This window comes from Hemitrygon akajei, chromosome 10 (assembly GCF_048418815.1).
Source record: "Hemitrygon akajei chromosome 10, sHemAka1.3, whole genome shotgun sequence".
Taxonomy (NCBI): Eukaryota; Metazoa; Chordata; class Chondrichthyes; order Myliobatiformes; family Dasyatidae; genus Hemitrygon; species Hemitrygon akajei.
Window position 1 is genome coordinate 1,707,112 of NC_133133.1, and position 18,201 is coordinate 1,725,312.

The window sequence follows — 18,201 nt, forward strand, 5'->3', positions numbered from 1 at the left end:
GGGCTAGATTAATCTTAGAGTAGGTTACATGTTCAGCATGGCCATAAGGCCTCTGTTGTTCTGTACTTTTTAATTCTCTATGTTCTAAGCCTGAACTAGTCCATGGGTGCTGCTTCTGACATTACCTGGTTTGTCCCTCTGGTCTTCCCATGTGTGCCTGCTACCCTACTCTCAGTAATCATTGGGGCATCTCACCAGTCAGTCAGACTCACCACTGAGCAGCTACTCATGGTTTGATTATCTTAGTCTCAGAAGACCTATAAAGTTTGTCGGATAAACCATTAAACACAGTAACTTGAAATGGAGAGCAACAACAAATGGTATATTCTACTGTGAATTACAGAAGTATTCGCACTGGCTCCTGACAGAAACCCAAGGTGCAGTCAGTCACACTGGCTTCTGAAGATTGCAGTAACAATGAGGAAAGGTATTGCTTATCCCAAGGAAAGGAGAAAGAATAATATCCCAAAGTAACTGATAGTCTTTACTATCAAGTTTTTTGCTAAAAGATTACCTTTTTAGAAATTTGAGCTTTCTGCAGGATTTTAATTTGAAACAAGTCCCAGAGAAAGAGATTGCATCAACTTTCTTGTCTTTACCTTTTGTTTAATGGTTTGGATTCAGAAACTTATTTGATTCAAATGTGAACAATGGTCGGCACTTCCTGATTTACATTATTGCTCACTTGTACTGCATTCTGATTAGTCTGTGCAACAGGCCTTCCTGTGTCAAACCACAAAGCAAATAAAACTGTTTTTTTACTTCTAGCGCACAAATGTATTTAGTATTTTCAAGGATCAGACCCACATCCTTAAACCTTCGGGAAAGCTCTGGAGAGTAAAGTGGGGAAAGCTGAAATGAAGTTCACTCAGAGGGGAAGGAAGGAAGGCTGAGGGAGGAGACAACATCCCTCAGTGCTTTATAAAACATGTTCCAGTTGTATAAGATGTTTTGAGGACGCATTTGTAATATTGTACTCAGTTTTGGTCACCCTCAAATTCAAAGGCAAATTTATTATCAAAGTATGTATATGTCACCATATACTTCCTTAAGATTAATTTTCTTGTAGGTATTTAAAGCAAACTAAAGAAATGCTATAGAAATTATGGAAAACTGACAAACGACCAATGTACAAAAGAAGACAAATAGTGCAAAATAAACAAAAAGTACCGAGAGCGTGATTTGTAGAGTCCTTGAAAGTTAGTCCATAGGTTGTGGAGTCAGTTCCGAGGAGATTTATGAAGATGCAGGTCTCAGCCTGAAACATATTCCTTTCCTTAAACACTGCTTGATCTTCTGAGTTAGAGTCACAGTACAGACACAGGCCCTTCAGTCTATCTAGTCCATGCCAAACCATTTAAACTGTCTGTTCCATTGCCCTGCACCCAGACCACAGTCTTCCATAGTACTTCCATCCAGGTACCTATCCACCATTACACGTATATTGTTATGAGGATGTTGCCAGGACTCAAGGGATTGAGTTATGGAAAGACGTTAGAGTCATAGAATCATAGGGAAGTACAGCACAGAAACAGGCCCTTCAGCCCATCTAGTCCATGCCAAAACCATTTAAATTGCCCACTCCCATCAAGCTGCATCAAGACTATAGCCCTCCATACCCCTATTATCCATGTACCTATCCAAACTTTTTTTAAACCTTGAAATCAAGCTTGCTTGAACTATTTGTGCTGGCAGCTAATTCCATACTCTCACAAACCTGAATGAAGAAATTTCCCTTCATGTTCCCCTTAAACTTTTCACCTTTCACTCTTAACCCATGACCTCTGGTTGTAGTTCCACACAACCTCAGTGGAAAAAACCTGCTTGCATTTACCCTGTCAATACCCCTCATAATTTTGTATACCTCTTATCAAATTTCCTCTACATTCCAAGGAATAAAGTTCTAACTTATTCAATCTTTTCTTATAATTTAGGTCATCCAGACCTAGCAACATCCTTGTAAGTGTTCTCTGTACTCTTTCAACTTTATTTGTATCTTTCCTGCCAGTAGGTGACCAAAACTGCCCACAATACTCCGAATTAGGCCTCTCCAACATCTTATAAATCTTCAACATAACATCCTACCTCTGTTGTACTCAATACATTGATTTATGAAAGTCAATGTGCCAAAAGCTTTCTTTACGAACCAGTCTACCTGTACATCTCTTTCAATGAATTATGCACCTCTATTCCCAGATCCCTGTGTTCTACCAAACTCCTCAGTGCCCTCCTGGTCACTGTGTAAGACCCACCCTGGCTGGTCCTACCAAACTGCAAAACCTCGCACTTATCTGTATTAAATTCAATCTGCCATTTTTCCAACTGTTGCAGATCCTTCTGAAAGCCATGAAGCCTTCCTCACTGTGCACTAGATAGTTAGTGTCATACGGAGGGCGTTGGGAACGGACCCAAATGCAAGACACAGACACTGAAGTACTAGGGAAAGTGGGACCTGGTGTTTCAGAAAGCAAGGGAGAATTGGGGAAGAAATGACACTGGACAACACACAGGCCCTGGATGAGACTAGGATACAGGGCCTGGGCTTGGACTAGACTGGGTAAGCAGGACCTGGACAACGAACTTGGACTCCAGATCCAGGCGAGGGCTGGACGTAGCAAGGCAACAGGACTGGATGTGGGGGCAGGATGCAGGACTCCAGGGCTGGACGAGGACATGAAACTCAGACTTGGTCCTGATTGAGGGAAAGCAGGAACGCAGAGCCTAGGTCAAGGGAGAGCAAAGCAGCAGCAGGGAGAGGCATAGCTGGACACGGACACTAGCCCTGGACGAGACCAGGACTCAGGGCCTAGCTACGACTTGGACTTGGACACGGACTAGAACCTCCTTGGAGCCTAGGACTTGAGCACAGGAACACAGAACAGAGCTGGGACCCCTCCTTGGGAACAGGACATAGGACCAGGACTTATACACGGACACTAAACACAGGGACACAAAGAGACAGTTCCAAGCTTAACGATGGATAGTTCCTTCTGTTGGCATGGCAAGGCTCCGGTCTCTCTCCGCCGGCTGAAGTTGACGGTGATAGAGGCAAGGACACAGGCGAGGTTGCCGGCAGGGCTACAGAGGGAAGGAAGGGGACAGTCCAGCCTCAGGGTAACAGCAAAGATGGCCTGACTTACTCAACAGAGGTAAGGACAGGAAGGGACAGATCCCACCATAGGGTAATGGAAAGGATGGCTTGACTTACCCCACAGAGGCAAGGATAGGATACCAACAAGACGAACCAGCAACCACACTCGAACCCAGGGCCACCTATATTCCAGCCCCAATATGAGAATCAGGTGCCTGTGATTGAGCCCATCTGAAACAACGGACAGCTGGAAGACCCAGAGTCCAGAGTCCACTGACCGGACCATGAACCGGAACGTGGACTTCACGGACCGGACCATGACAGTTAGATAGATAGATAGATACTTTATTGACCCCAAATGAAATTACAGTGTCACAGTAGTATTACAAGTGCACAGATATAATATTAGAAGAGAAGCAAAAAAAAAGTTACCTTAAAAATAAGATGTACAAGACTTACAAGTGAGAGATTACAAGATTTACAAGTTTACACTGATAAGGTGGTAGTGCAAGCGTTACCATAATATTATACAGTAATGAGTGCACATTCACACCATCCAGATAGGAAGTGATGGTAGTATTGTGCAGTAATGCACAGGGTGTCTGTGATAGCAGGGTGTGGTAAACAGAGTTCTGGTAAACAGAGGTTAATAACTGTGTGACAGGAGGGGGCCATCACTTCCCTGGCTATAGGTTGACATTATAGAGCCTAATGGCCGAGGGAAAGAATGATTTCATACAGTGCTCTTTGAAGCAGCGCAGTTTTCTTAGTCTATTGCTGAAAGTGCTGCTCTGTTCAGCCAATGTGGCCGGCAGATGATGAGAAACATTGTCCAGAATTGCCAGAATTTTCTGGAGGGTTTTACCACAGCCTCCAGTATGTCAGAAAGGCCAATAGAAGCTCCAAAGACCTCATCCCTGGGAGAGGAAGGATCTTCGAAGATGGGCTACACCTGGGGACATCTTGAAAGAACGGCTGAGGGCAAAGGATTCTGGCGGGCTGTGTCAGTGTGGGTAATGGGCTTCAGTCAGTAAGAGCTGAGAATTTCTGGAAATGGGCTGAGGTGACGTCCATCGTCACTGCTACATGATCTGGAGATGGGGTTGTCAACAACATTCTTCAGAAGTCAAGAATGAGGCAAAAATCTTGTGATTACAGCGGGCTTATTAGCTGTTCATCATTGTAGGGGGTCAGACCAGGTCAGCCTACACCAGTAAAGAATTTAAAAAGGAACTTAACCACATGCTCTCCTTTTACTCTGCAAACCAGATTGAACAGGTTTGAATAAGAAATCTGTGAGCAGCTACTGCACACAAAATGGTGAAGGAACTCAAAAGGTCAGGCAGCATCTCTGGAGAGGAATAAACAGTCTACATTTTGGGCAAAGACTCCTCATCTCAACCCTAACATCGACTGTTTATCATTTCCTCAGATGCTGCCTGACCTGCAGAGTTCCTCCAGCATTTGGTGTGTGTTGTTTTGGATTTCCAGCATCTGCAGAATCTCCTGTGCTTGTGTGAACCGTGACTGATTCACATTTCAGCTCTGCAGATAAATAAATGACAGAAGTGTAGAAGCAAATAGTTACGAAAAGTTTAAAGACAAATGGTTGATTATACAAGCGCATAAGCAAGCATAAAGAAAGCTAAAACTACAAGGAAAAACACAGTAAAAACAACAACATGGATTCTAATCCAACACTGACCCTGTAGGTAATGACCTTAACAGTGGGTGGTAACTGGTTCCGTGAATCTCCCAAATCTGACAGGGCCAGCAGGCACAGGACACCAGCGTCTGCAGATTCCCCCCACAACCCCACATCATGCTGACTTGGTCCTTCTCTGGTTTCAGGTCTAAATCCTGGAACTCAGACCCTCCCCAACCCCCACACTGCACTTCGTCACTCACCTCACCAGAAGCAGCAGCTCCCCACAGCCTATCCAAAGGAGATCTGCAATGGGGAACAAGCCTCAGCACATGAAGTCATAGAGTCATAGAACACTACAGCACAGAAATAATCTCATCTAGTCCGTGCCAAACTATTAATCTGCCCAGTTCCATCAACCTGACCATAACACTCCTACCCATATACTGTACCTATCCACATTCCTCTTCAATGGTGAAATCAAACCTGTATGCAATACATGTACTGGCTGCTCATCCACACTCACACCACTCTCTGAGTGAAGATGTTCCCCTCAACTTCCCTTTAAACTTTCACCTTTCATCCTTAACCCATGACCTCTAGTTGTAGTCCCACCAAACCTCAGTGGAACAAATCTGCTTGCATTTACCCTATCTACACCACTCAATTTTGTATACCTCTAGCAATCTGCCCTTAAGAATTTCAATGAAACACAGATTCCTGATTGTGAAATTATATCCCATTATTGGAATCTTCCCTTTCTTTTCCCTCTCCAATAGCACCAACCACCCCCCACACACACACAGACACGCACCTCCTGGAAACCCCCCATAGTAACAAGGGGTTTTTACACACATCTCGGGACTCCCCAGCCCCCACAACCTCATCCGACATCAGAGAGGGTGTTAGTGCAGAAGAAGTGTACAGACAGAGGTTTGTAGATGCAGTGGAGAACATAAGAGCAAGGATGAAATGCTAAGGCTCTGTAAGGCATTGGTCAGACCGTGCTTGGAGAATGGTGAGCAGTTTGGGGCCCCTTACCTAAGAAAAGATGAGCTGGCATTGCAGAGGGTCAAGAGCAGATCCACGAGAATTATTCCAGGAATAAAAGGGTTAACGTATGAAGAGCATTTGATGACTCTAGGCCTATACTCACTTGAATTTAGAAGATTGGTGGGGGGGGGGGGGGTTGGAATTGGATCTCATTGAAACCTATCAAATATAGAAAGGCCTTGATAAAGTGGATGTGGAGAGGATGTTTCTGAAAGTGGGGGAGTCTAGGACCAAAGGACACAGCCTCAGAATAGAGGGACATCCATTTAGAACAGAGATGAATAATTTCTTTAGCCAGAGCATGGTGAACCTGTGGAATTCATTACCACAGGCAGTTGTGCAGTCCTAGACACTGAGTATATTTAAAGTGGAGGTTGATAGGTTCTTAATTTGTCAGGGTGTCAAAGGTTACAAGAAGTTAGGGAAATGGGGTTGAGAGGGATAATCAATTAGTCCTAATGGAATGGTGGAGCAGACTTGATGGGCTGAATGGCCTCATTAAGCTCCTATGTCTTATGGTCTAATGTTCCCAGGACTTGGTGTGTGCCATCATGGCATCTGAAAACATATTCAACTCAGTGGGAAGTGGAGTTCATTCTGGGTGGATATGGGGCCCAAACAGCTGAATCAGGCTGAAGTATCAGCAAAGACTGACAAAGTTAAACTTTGCAAATTCTCTGAGAACTTAACATTTTCGTTGGAAACTGTGCGTGGAAAAGGTATTTAATACTATCACCCACTTACAAATTCCACCGTACCTACATTCTAACCAGCTGAGCTGGCTCTTTATTCCTCTCCTTCACATATTATCATGAACAATTTTACAATCATACTTTCCTGAACAGCTCTCCAGTGGAAAATGCAGATTGACAATGTACTCAGAGAACTTCTGCATCGAGCTCCCTCCCATCGGCCCAGAGAGCAACAACAAACATTTTTTAGAGTAAATGTCACCAGTCAGATATGTACCTGATGCAAAAAGATCAACATGAATGATTACATGCCATTTCCATAGTTACACCTCTGTGTGATGCTAAAGCCCCCACAGTGTGTGGGAGAGAGATTCAGGATTACTTTTTGTACAACCTGAGAATGCTGAGGTATTCTGCCCCTCCAGTGACTCAAGGTGCAGGGCTGTTCTAAAAAACCACACTGTAAGACCATAAGACATAGAAGCAAATTAGGCCATTTGGCCCATCAAGTCTGCTCTGTCATCCATCATAGCTGATTTATTATCTCCCTTAACCCCATTTTCCTGCCTTGTCCCCATAAATTTTGATGCCCTGACTAATCAAGAACCTATCAATCTCTGCCTTAAATATACCCAATGACTAGGCCTCCACAGCAACAAGTTCCACAGATTCACCCTTCTCTGGCCAAAGAAGTTCCTCTGCAACCGTAATAAATGGATACTGAGGATGTGCCCTCTGGACTTAGACGCATTCCCTATGGGAAATCGATCTCGGCCTTTCAGTATATGATAGGCTTCAGTGAGATCCCCTCTCATTGTTTTGAACTCCAGAGAGTACAGGCCCAGAGCCATCAAACACTCCTCATATGTTAACCCTTTCATTTCTGGGATCATTCTCATGGACCTTCTCTGTACCCTTTCCAATGCCAGCGTATCTTTTCTTAGATAATGAGCCCAAATCTGCTGAAAATACTCAATGCATCTGTCCAATGCCTTATAAAACCTTAAGCCTCTAGCTGGAAGATAATGAATCTGTGGAATTCATTGTCACAGACAGCTCACACACTCACCACACTCTGCATGAAAAACTTATGCTGACATCTCCTCGGTACCTATTTCCAAGCACCTTTAAACTGTGGCCTCTTGTGCTAGCCGTCTGATTCAGTTGTCGCAGCTTTGAGGCCTCTTGTGTTAGCCGTCTGATTCAGTTGTCGCAGCTTTGAGGCCTCTTGTGTTAGCCATCTGATTCAGTTGTCGCAGCTTTGAGGCCTCTTGTGTTAGCCGTCTGATTCAGTTGTCGCAGCTTTGAGGCCTCTTGTGTTAGCCATCTGATTCAGTTGTCGCAGCTTTGATACTTCAGGTCAATGGAACTAAATCACAGACAAAATGGATGGGGTTCAGAATGAACTCACCGGATGAACCAATGAGGCCTACAACGTTGATCAGGTCCGGGTGGATATGAACAGCTTACAGAAAGAGTCTGCCGGTGTCCCAGAAAACATGAGGAGGTTAGAAAGAAGCCAAATAAACACTGGTGGGTGGAGGGGTGATGGGGAGTCGGCAGCAAAGAGGCTAGCATTGAGTAGAGAGACAAATGGCTTGCCTCCCTACTGGAAGTTCTGTGCATGAGTTCTGAGGGACCTCCAACATATCAAATGAGGGATGGAAGTGGTCAACCGCTGTGAGGAGGCTCAGGGCCTCAGAGTCTGAGTGGAGAAGTCTTACAGGGGAAAGCTTTATTACAAACAGAGGGGTGGATATCTGGAACTCGCTGCCTGACTCAGATATACTCTCTATGTTTAAGAGGCATTCAAGCCAACAGACTTAAATATATAGAAGGTGTAGATGGGTAAAAGGTCAGTATGAATGTGATGGGCCAAAGAGCCTGTTTCTGTGCCAAATGGCTATGAAAGACTACAATCCATGGATGGTCAGGATAACTAAACCTCAAGGAGAGGGGGTTTAAACTCATATGGTAGGGGATGGAAACCAGTATGTTAGAGCTGAGGATGAGCCAGAAGGTTTACAAGTAGATGATGTAATATGTAATATGAACGGAAAAAAGGACAAGTCAATGATTGCGTACAACTGCAAACAGAACAAAGAGTTAAAGTTGTACCACAGTGTACCAAAAGGCTGAAAGAAGGCCATAGTTAGGAGCTTAACATCAAAGGATATACTTTGTATCGAAAGGACAGGCAGGAAGTCATAGGTGGTGATGTGGCTTTGTTGGTAAGAGATGGAATTACATCCTTAGAAAGAGGTAACATAGGGTGCTGAATCTTTGTGGGTAGAGTTACAGTAATCATATATAGGCCTCCAAATAGTAGCAAAGATGTGGGGTTGAGATTACAAAGGGAGCTGGAAACGGCATGTAATAAGGGTAACATCACAATTATAATGGGGGGTTTTCAATATGTAAGGAGATTGGGAAAATTAGGTTGGTGTAGGATCATAAGAGAGAGAAATTGTTGAATGCCTGTGAGATGCTTTTTAGAGCAATTTGAGCTTGAGCCTACTCGGGGAAAGGCGATCTTAGATTGAGTGTTGTGTAATTACACAGATTTTATTGGGAAGCTTAATGTAAAGGAACCCTTAGGAGACAGTGATCATAATAATGATGGAATTCATACTGCAATTTGAGAAGGAGAAGCATAAGTCACATGTATTAGTATCACAATTAAATAAAGGGAATTACAGAGCCATGAGAGAGGAACTCGCACAAGTGAATTGGAGGAGGATACCGGCAGGGGTGACAACAGAGCAGAAGTGCCTGAAGTTTCTGGGAATAGTCCACAAGGCGCCAAATAGATATGTCCCACTGAAGACGTTGTTCTCAAATGACAGGTAGGCAACCATGGCTGATGGGAAGTTAAGGACTGCATAAAAGCCAAGGGAAGGGCAAATAATGTAGCAAGAGGGAGTGAGAAGTTGATATTGAACTGGTAAATTATGCTGGTGAGGTAGTAATGGGGGAGAAAGAAATGACAGATGAACTTAATGAATACTTTGCTTCAGTCTTTACTGTGGAAGACACTAACTGTATGCCAGACGTCCATGAGTGTCGGGGGCAGGAGTGAGTACCATTAATGCATAAGATGATGAGGGCATTGATGGTGTGGATAGTCAGAGGCTTTTTCCCAGGGCTGAAATGGCTAGCATAAGAGGGCACAGTTTTAATGTGCTTGGAAATAGGTACAGAGGAGATGTCAGGAATAAGTTTTTTACACAAGAGAGTGATGAGTGTGTGAAATGGGCTGTCGGCGACAGTGGTGGAGGTGAATACGAAAGGGTCTTTTAAGAGATTCCTGGATAGGTACATGGAGCTCACAAAAATAGAGGGCTATGGGTAACCCTAGGTAATTTCTAAAGTAAGTACATGTTCAGCACAGCTTTGTGAGCTGAAGGGCCTGTATTGTGCTGTAGATTTTCTATGTTTCTATGTCTATTGATATTACAAAGGAAAAAGTGCAAGGCAAACTCAAAGTTCTTAAGGTAAATAAGTCATCTGGATCAAATGGACTATGTCCTAAGTCCTGAGAGAGGTTGCTGAAGAGATAGCAGATGCATTGGTCCTGATCTTTCAAAAGTCACTTGATTCTGGCATGGTCCTGGAGGACTGGAAAATTGCAAATGTCACTCCACTCTTTAAGAAAGGAGGAAGACAAAAGAGAGGAAATTATAGGCCAGTTAGCCAAATCTCAGTGGTTGGGAAAGTGTTGGTGTCTATTATTAAGGATGAAGTTTTGGGGTACCTGCAGACTAATGATAAAATAAGTCAAAGTCATCATGGTTTCTGTAAAGGGAAATCTTGCCTGACAAATGTATTGGAATTCTTCAAAATAACAGGCAGGTAGACAAAAGAGAGGGAGTGGATGTCATTTAGAAACATAGAAACATAGAAAACATATAGGCCCTTCGGTCCACAAAGCTGTGCCGAACATATCCTTACCTTAGAACTACCTAGGCTTTAGCCATAGGCCTCTATTTTTCTAAGCTCCACGTAGCCATTCAGGAGTCTCTTAAAAGACCCTATTGTATCCACCTCCATCACCATTGCCGGTAGCCCATTCCACGCACTCACCACTCCGCACAAAAAACTTACCCCTGACAACTCCTCTGTACCTACTTCCAAGCACCTTAAAACTATGCCCTCTCATGCTAGCCATTTCAGCCCTGGGGAAAAGCCTCTGACTATCCACACGATCAATGCCTCTCATTATCTTGTACACCTCTATCAGGTCACCTCTCATCCTCCGTCGCTCCAAGGAGAAAAGGCCAAGTTCGTTCAACCTGTTCTCATAAGACATGCTCCCCAAACCAGCCAACATCCTTGTAAATCTCCTCTGCACCCTTTCTATGGTTTCCACATCCTTCCTGTAATGATAGATAGATAGATAGATAGATAGATAGATAGATACTTTATTCATCCCCATGGGGAAATTCAACTTTTTTTCCAATGTCCCATAAACTTGTTGAGGCAACCAGAACTGAGCATAGTACTCCAAGTGGGGTCTGACCAGGATCCTATATAGCTGCAACATTTCCTCTTGGCTCTTAAACTCAATCCCACGATTGATGAAGGGCAATGCACCGTATGCCTTCTTAACCACAGAGTTTTGAGTGTCCTATGGACTCGGACCCCAAGATCCCTCTGATCCTCCACTCTGCCAAGAGTCTTACCATTAATACTATATTCTGCCATCATATTTGACCTACCAAAATGAACCACTTCACACTTATCTGGGTTGAACTCCATCTGCCACTTCTCATTTCAGTTTTGCATCCTATCCATGTCCTGTTGTAACATTTGACAGCCCTCTACACTATCCACAACACCTCCAACCTTTGCGTCATCAGCAAATTTACTAACCCATCCCTCCACTTCCTCATCCAGATCATTTATAAAAATCACAAAGAGTAGGGCTCCCAGAACAGATCCCTGAGGCACACCACTGGTCACCAACCTCCATGCAGAATATGACCCACCTACAACCACTCTTTGCCTTCTGTGAGCAAGCCAGTTCTGGATCCACAAAGCAATGCCCCTTTGGATCCCATGCCTCCTTACTTTCTCAATAAGCCCTGCATGGGGTACCTTATCAAATGCTTTGCTGAAATCCATATACACTATATCTACTGTTCTTCCTTCATCAATGTGTTTAGTCACATCCTCAAAAAATTCAATCAGGCTTGTAAGGCACGACCTATCTTTGACAAAGCCATGCTGACTATTCCTAATCATATTATGCCTCTCCAAGTGTTCATAAATCCTGCCTCTCAGGATCTTTTCTATCAACCTACCAACCACTGAAGTAAGCCTCACTGGTCTATAATTTCCTGGGCTATCTCTACTCCCTTTCTTGAATAAAGGAACAACATCCGCAACCCTCCAATCCTCTGGAACCTCTCCCATCCTCATTGATGATGCAAAGATCATTGCCAGAGGCACAGCAATTGCCTCCCTCGCATCCCACAGTAGTTAGGATACATCCCGTCCAGTCCCGGTGACTTATCCAACCTGATGCTTCCCAAAAGCTCCAGCACATTCTCTTTCTTAATATCTACATGCTCAAGGTTTTCAGTCCACTGCAAGTCATCCCTACAATCGCCAAGATCCTTTTCCATAGTGAATACTGAAGCAAAGTATTCATTAAGTACCTTTGCTATTTCTTCTGGTTCCATACACACTTTTCCATTGTCACACTTGATTGGTCCTACTCTCTCACGTCTTATCCTCTTGCTCTTCACATACTTGTAGAATGCCTTGGGGTTTTCCCTAATCCTGCTTGCCAAGGCTTTCTGATGGCCACTTCTGGCTCTCCTAATTTCATTCTTAAGATCCTTCCTGCTAGCCTTATAATCTTCTAGATTCATATCATTACCTAGTTTTTGAACCTTTCGTAAGCTCTTCTTTTCTTCTTGACTTACAACAGCCTTTGTACACCACTGATCTTGTACCCTACCATCCTTTCCAAGTCTCATTGGAACGTACCTACTCATTGGAACCCCACGTAAATATCCCCGAACATTTGCCACATTTCCTCTGTACGTTTCCCTGAGAACATCTGCTTCCAATTTATGCTTCCAAGTTCCTGCCTGATAGCCTCGTATTTCCCCTTACTCCAATTAAGCGTTTTCCTAACTTGTCTGTTCCTATCCCTCTCCAATGCAATGTACAATTTACTTAGATTTGCAGAAGGTATTTGATAAGGTGCTTCACACGAGGCTGCTTAACAAGATAAAATCCAATGCTGTTACAGGAAAGACACTGGCATGGACAGAGGAATGGCTGACAGGCAGGAGGCAGCGAGTGGGAATAAAAGGGGCCTTTTCTGGTTGGCTTCCAGTGACTAGTGGTGTTCCTCGGTGGTCAGCATTGGGACCACTACTTTTCACATTGTTTGTCAATGATGTTGATAGTGGAATTGATGACTTTATGACAAAGTTTGCAAATGATAGAAAGATAGGTGGAGGGGTAGGTAGTGCTGAGGAAGGAATGCTATTGCAGCAGGACTTGAGATAAGTTGGAAGAATGGGCAAAAAAGTGGCAGATGGAATACAGTGTTGGGAAATATATGATAATGCATTTTGGTAAAAGGAACAATAGTGCGGACTAAAGGGGAGAAAATTCAAACATCAGAAGTGCAGAGGGATTTAGGAGTCCTTGTGCAAGACTCCCAGAAGGTTAATTCAGAGGTTGAATCTGTGGTAAGGAAGGCAAATGCAATGTTGGCATTTATTTCAAGGGAAATAGAACATAAAAACAAGCAGATAATGATGAGCCTTTATAAGAATATTTTTAGCCGAAGAGTGGTGAATCTGTGGAATGCTCTGGTTCAGATTATGGGTGAGGATAAGTCTGTGGATATATTTAAAGTGGAAGTTGATAGATTCCTGATTGGTTGGGGCATCAAGGGATATGGTGAGTGGGCAGGTGTCTGGGGTTGAGTGGGATCTGGAATCAGCCATGATGGAATGGTTGAGTGGACCTGATGTGCTGAACGGCTTAATTCTGCTCTTTTGCCTTATGGTCTTAGGGTCTAATTGTTGGTGTGGCTGTTGTGTTGACTGAGACAAAATCAACCTAAAATATTTTACAGTTTTCCCTCATGAACGCGGTGAAAGAATTCCTGCAGTAATATTAGACTGATGGTCATCTCTGGCCCAATATCTGTTCTCAGAGACAAGGATTCTGAGACAGAAGACAGAGAGGACGGGTCTAAAAATGGCCACATCCCATCTTCTACATCTCAATCTGATCATTGCTTGCTGGAGGAATTGGCAGGTCAGGCAACATCTGTAGAGACAGACAGATGGGCAATGTTTGGAGCTGAAACATTTTCATCTCTCATTATCAGTTTATTTCATTGGAGCTGGAGGACAGGAAGAACTCACTGCCCTCTCCTCTCCCCATCTATTCTCCTCACCCCCTCCTCCTCCCATTCCTGCTGTTTGCCTCCTTGCTGCCGAACGCTCTGCTCTGGAATCAGTAACCTGTGATCATCAATCAACAGTCATAGTACTTCAACCTGAATCTTCCCCAGTGTTTCTCCCTCTACTGATGCTGCCTGGCCTGTTGAGTGTTTACAGTACTCTCTCCCACATTTAGCCCACACTGATGAGCTGTGTCAATCTGCAGCCCTCGTGAGTGGGTCTGAGAGAGGCTCAGCTCGTACCTGTCAGATGACGATGGTCCCAATGTACCAGTGGCCTCTTCCAAGAACCTCTACAATTTGCACCTCATGAGCTCATTTCTCTGTGTGAGTCAGGCAGCAGAGAGTGATTTCATTTCTCAAGTGTGGCAATGGGACATACAGTTATTCAGCAGAAACAACTCCCTGGCTCTTGTGCATGTTTCATAATTCTCATGCTAGCTCAGAATTCATTTCATGCAACACCAGACTGCAGGATCAGACCACAAGCACAGAAACTTCATATCAAAACTTTTCTGGGTTAAACCCCTCTCTCACCTGCAACTGAGCCGAGGACTGAGGAGAACCAGACATCTCCCTCCTCAGGACTAACTCCGTTAGCCCCTCCTCCGTTAGTCCTGATGAAGTGTCTCGGCCCGAAACGTTGACAGTGCTTCTCCTTATAGATGTTGCCTGGCCTGCTGTGTTCTACCAGAATTTTGTGTGTGTTGTATCTCCCTCCTCAATCCCCCCAGTCTCCTGTCCCGCTATACACTGTCCCCAATCTCCCATGCCCCTGCACACTGTCCTCAATCTCCCATGCCACTGCACACTGTCCCCCAGTCTCCTGTCCCGCTGTACACTGTCCCCAATCTCCCATGCCCCTGCACACTGCCCCCCAGTCTCCTGTCCCGCTGTACACTGTCCCCAATCTCCCATGCCCCTGCACACGGTCCCCAATCTCCCTTCCCCCTGTACACTGCCCCCAATCTCCCATGCCCCTGCACACTGTCCCCAATCTCCCATCCCCCTGCACACTGTCCCCAATCTCCCATCCCCCTGCACACTGCCCCCAATCTCCCATACCCCTGCACACTGCCCCCAATCTCCCATACCCATGCACACTGTCCCCAATCTCCCATCCCCATGTACACTGCCCCCAATCTCCCATCCCCCTGCACACTGCCCCCCAGTCTCAGTCCCGCTGTACACTGCCCCCAATCTCCCATCCCCCGGCACACTGCCCCCCAGTCTCAGTCCCGCTGTACACTGTCCCCAATCTCCCATCCACCTGTACACTGCCCCCAATCTCCCATACCCCTGCACACTGTCCCCAATCTCCCGTCCCCCTGTACACTGTCCCCAATCTCCCTTCCCCCTGTACACTGTCCCCAATCTCCCATCCCCCTGTACACTGCCCCCAATCTCCCGTCCCCCGGCACACTGTTCCCAATCTCCCATCCACCTGTACACTGCCCCCAAACTCCCATACCCCTGCACACTGTCCCCAATCTCCCGTCCCCCTGTACACTGTCCCCAATCTCCCATGCCCCTGCACACTGTCCCCAATCTCCCGTCCCCCTGTACACTGTCCCCAATCTCCCTTCCCCCTGTACACTGTCCCCAATCTCCCATGCCCCTGCACACTGCCCCCAATCTCCCTTCCCCCTGCACACTGCCCCCAATCTCCCATCCCCCTGCACACTGTCCCCAATCTCCCATCCCCCTGCACACTGTCCCCCAGTCTCCTGTCCCACTGTACACTGACCCCAGTCTCCCATGCCCCCGCACACTGCCCCCAATCTCCCATGCCCCTGTACACTGCCCCCAGTCTCCTGTTCCGCTGCACACTGCCCCCCAGTCTCCTGTCCCGCTGTACACTGCCCCCAGTCTCCCATGCCCCTGCACACTGCCCCCCAGTCTCCTGTCCCGCTGTACACTGCCCCCAGTCTCCCATTCCCCTGCACACTGCCCCCCAGTCTCTTGTCCTGCTGTAAACTGTCCCCAATCTCCCATGCCCCTGCACACTGTCCCCAATCTCCCATCCCCCTGTACACTGCCCCCAATCTCCCATCCACCTGTACACTGCCCCCAATCTCCCATACCCCTGCACACTGTCCCCAATCTCCCATACCCCTGCACACTGTCCCCAATCTCCCATCCCCATGTACACTGCCCCCAATCTCCCATCCCCCTGCACACTGCCCCCGAGTCTCAGTCCCGCTGTACACTGCCCCCAATCTCCCATCCCCCGGCACACTGTCCCCAATCTCCCATCCACCTGTACACTGCCCCCAATCTCCCATACCCCTGCACACTGTCCCCAATCTCCCGTCCCCCTGTACACTGTCCCCAATCTCCCTTCCCCCTGTACACTGTCCCCAATCTCCCATCCCCCTGTACACTGCCCCCAATCTCCCGTCCCCCGGCACACTGTCCCCAATCTCCCATCCCCCTGTACACTGCCCCCAATCTCCCGTCCCCCTGCACACTGCCCCCAATCTCCCATGCCCCTGCACACTGTCCCCAATCTCCCATCCCCCTGCACACTGTCCCCAATCTCCCATGCCCCTGCACACTGTCCCCAATCTCCCATCCCCCTGCACACTGTCCCCAATCTCCCATGCCCCTGCACACTGCCCCAATCTCCCATCCCCCTGTACACTGCCCCCAATCTCCCATGCCCCTGCACACTGCCCCCAATCTCCCATCCCCCTGCACACTGTCCCCAATCTCCCATCCCCCTGTACACTGCCCCCAATCTCCCATGCCCCTGCACACTGTCGCCAATCTCCCATCCCCCTGCACACTGCCCCCAATCTCCCATGCCCCTGCACACTGTCCCCAATCTCCCATCCCCCTGCACACTGTCCCCAATCTCCCATGCCCCTGCACACTGTCCCCAATCTCCCATCCCCCTGCACACTGTCCCCAATCTCCCATCCCCCTGCACACTGTCCCCAATCTCCCATCCCCCTGCACACTGTCCCCAATCTCCCATGCCCCTGCACACTGCCCCCAATCTCCCATCCCCCTGCACACTGTCCCGAATCTCCCATGCCCCTGCACACTGCCCCCAATCTCCCATCCCCCTGCACACTGTCCCCAATCTCCCATGCCCCTGCACACTGCCCCCAATCTCCCATCCCCCTGCACACTGTCCCGAATCTCCCATGCCCCTGCACACTGCCCCCCAGTCTCCTGTACCGCTGTACACTGTCCCCAATCTCCCATGCCCCCGCACACTGCCCCCAATCTCCCATGCCCCTGTACACTGCCCCCAGTCTCCCATGCCCCTGCACACTGTCCCCAATCTCCCATCCCCCTGCACACTGCCCCCCAGTCTCCTGTCCCACTGTACACTGCCCCCAATCTCCCATGCCCCCGCACACTGCCCCCAATCTCCCATGCCCCTGTACACTGCCCCCAGTCTCCCATGCCCCTGCACACTGCCCCCCAGTCTCCTGTCCCGCTGTACACTGCCCCCAGTCTCCCATCCACCTGTACACTGCCCCCAATCTCCCATACCCCTGCACACTGTCCCCAATCTCCCGTCCCCCTGTACACTGTCCCCAATCTCCCTTCCCCCTGTACACTGTCCCCAAGCTCCCATCCCCCTGTACACTGCCCCCAATCTCCCATCCCCCTGCACACTGTCCCCAATCTCCCATCCCCCTGCACACTGTCCCCAATCTCCCATCCCCCTGCACACTGTCCCCAATCTCCCATCCCCCTGTACACTGCCCCCAATCTCCCATCCCCCTGCACACTGTCCCCAATCTCCCATCCCCCTGCACACTGTCCCCAATCTCCCATCCCCCTGCACACTGTCCCCAATCTCCCATACCCCTGCACACTGTCCCCAATCTCCCATCCCCCTGTACACTGCCCCCAATCTCCCATCCCCCTGTACACTGCCCCCAATCTCCCATCCCGCTGTACACTGCCCCCAATCTCCCATCCACCTGTACACTGCCCCCAATCTCCCAACCCCCTGCACACTGCCCCCAATCTCCCATACCCCTGCACACTGTCCCCAATCTCCCATCCACCTGTACACTGTCCCCAATCTCCCATCCCCCTGCACACTGTCCCCAATCTCCCATGCCCCCGCACACTGCCCCCAATCTCCCATCCCCCTGCGCACTGTCCCCAATCTCCCATGCCCCTGCACACTGCCCCCCAGTCTCCTGTCCCGCTGTACACTGCCCCCAGTCTCCCATGCCTCTGCACACTGCCCCAATCTCCCATGCCCCTGCACACTGCCCCCCCAGTCTCGTCCCGCTGTACACTGCCCCCAGTCTCC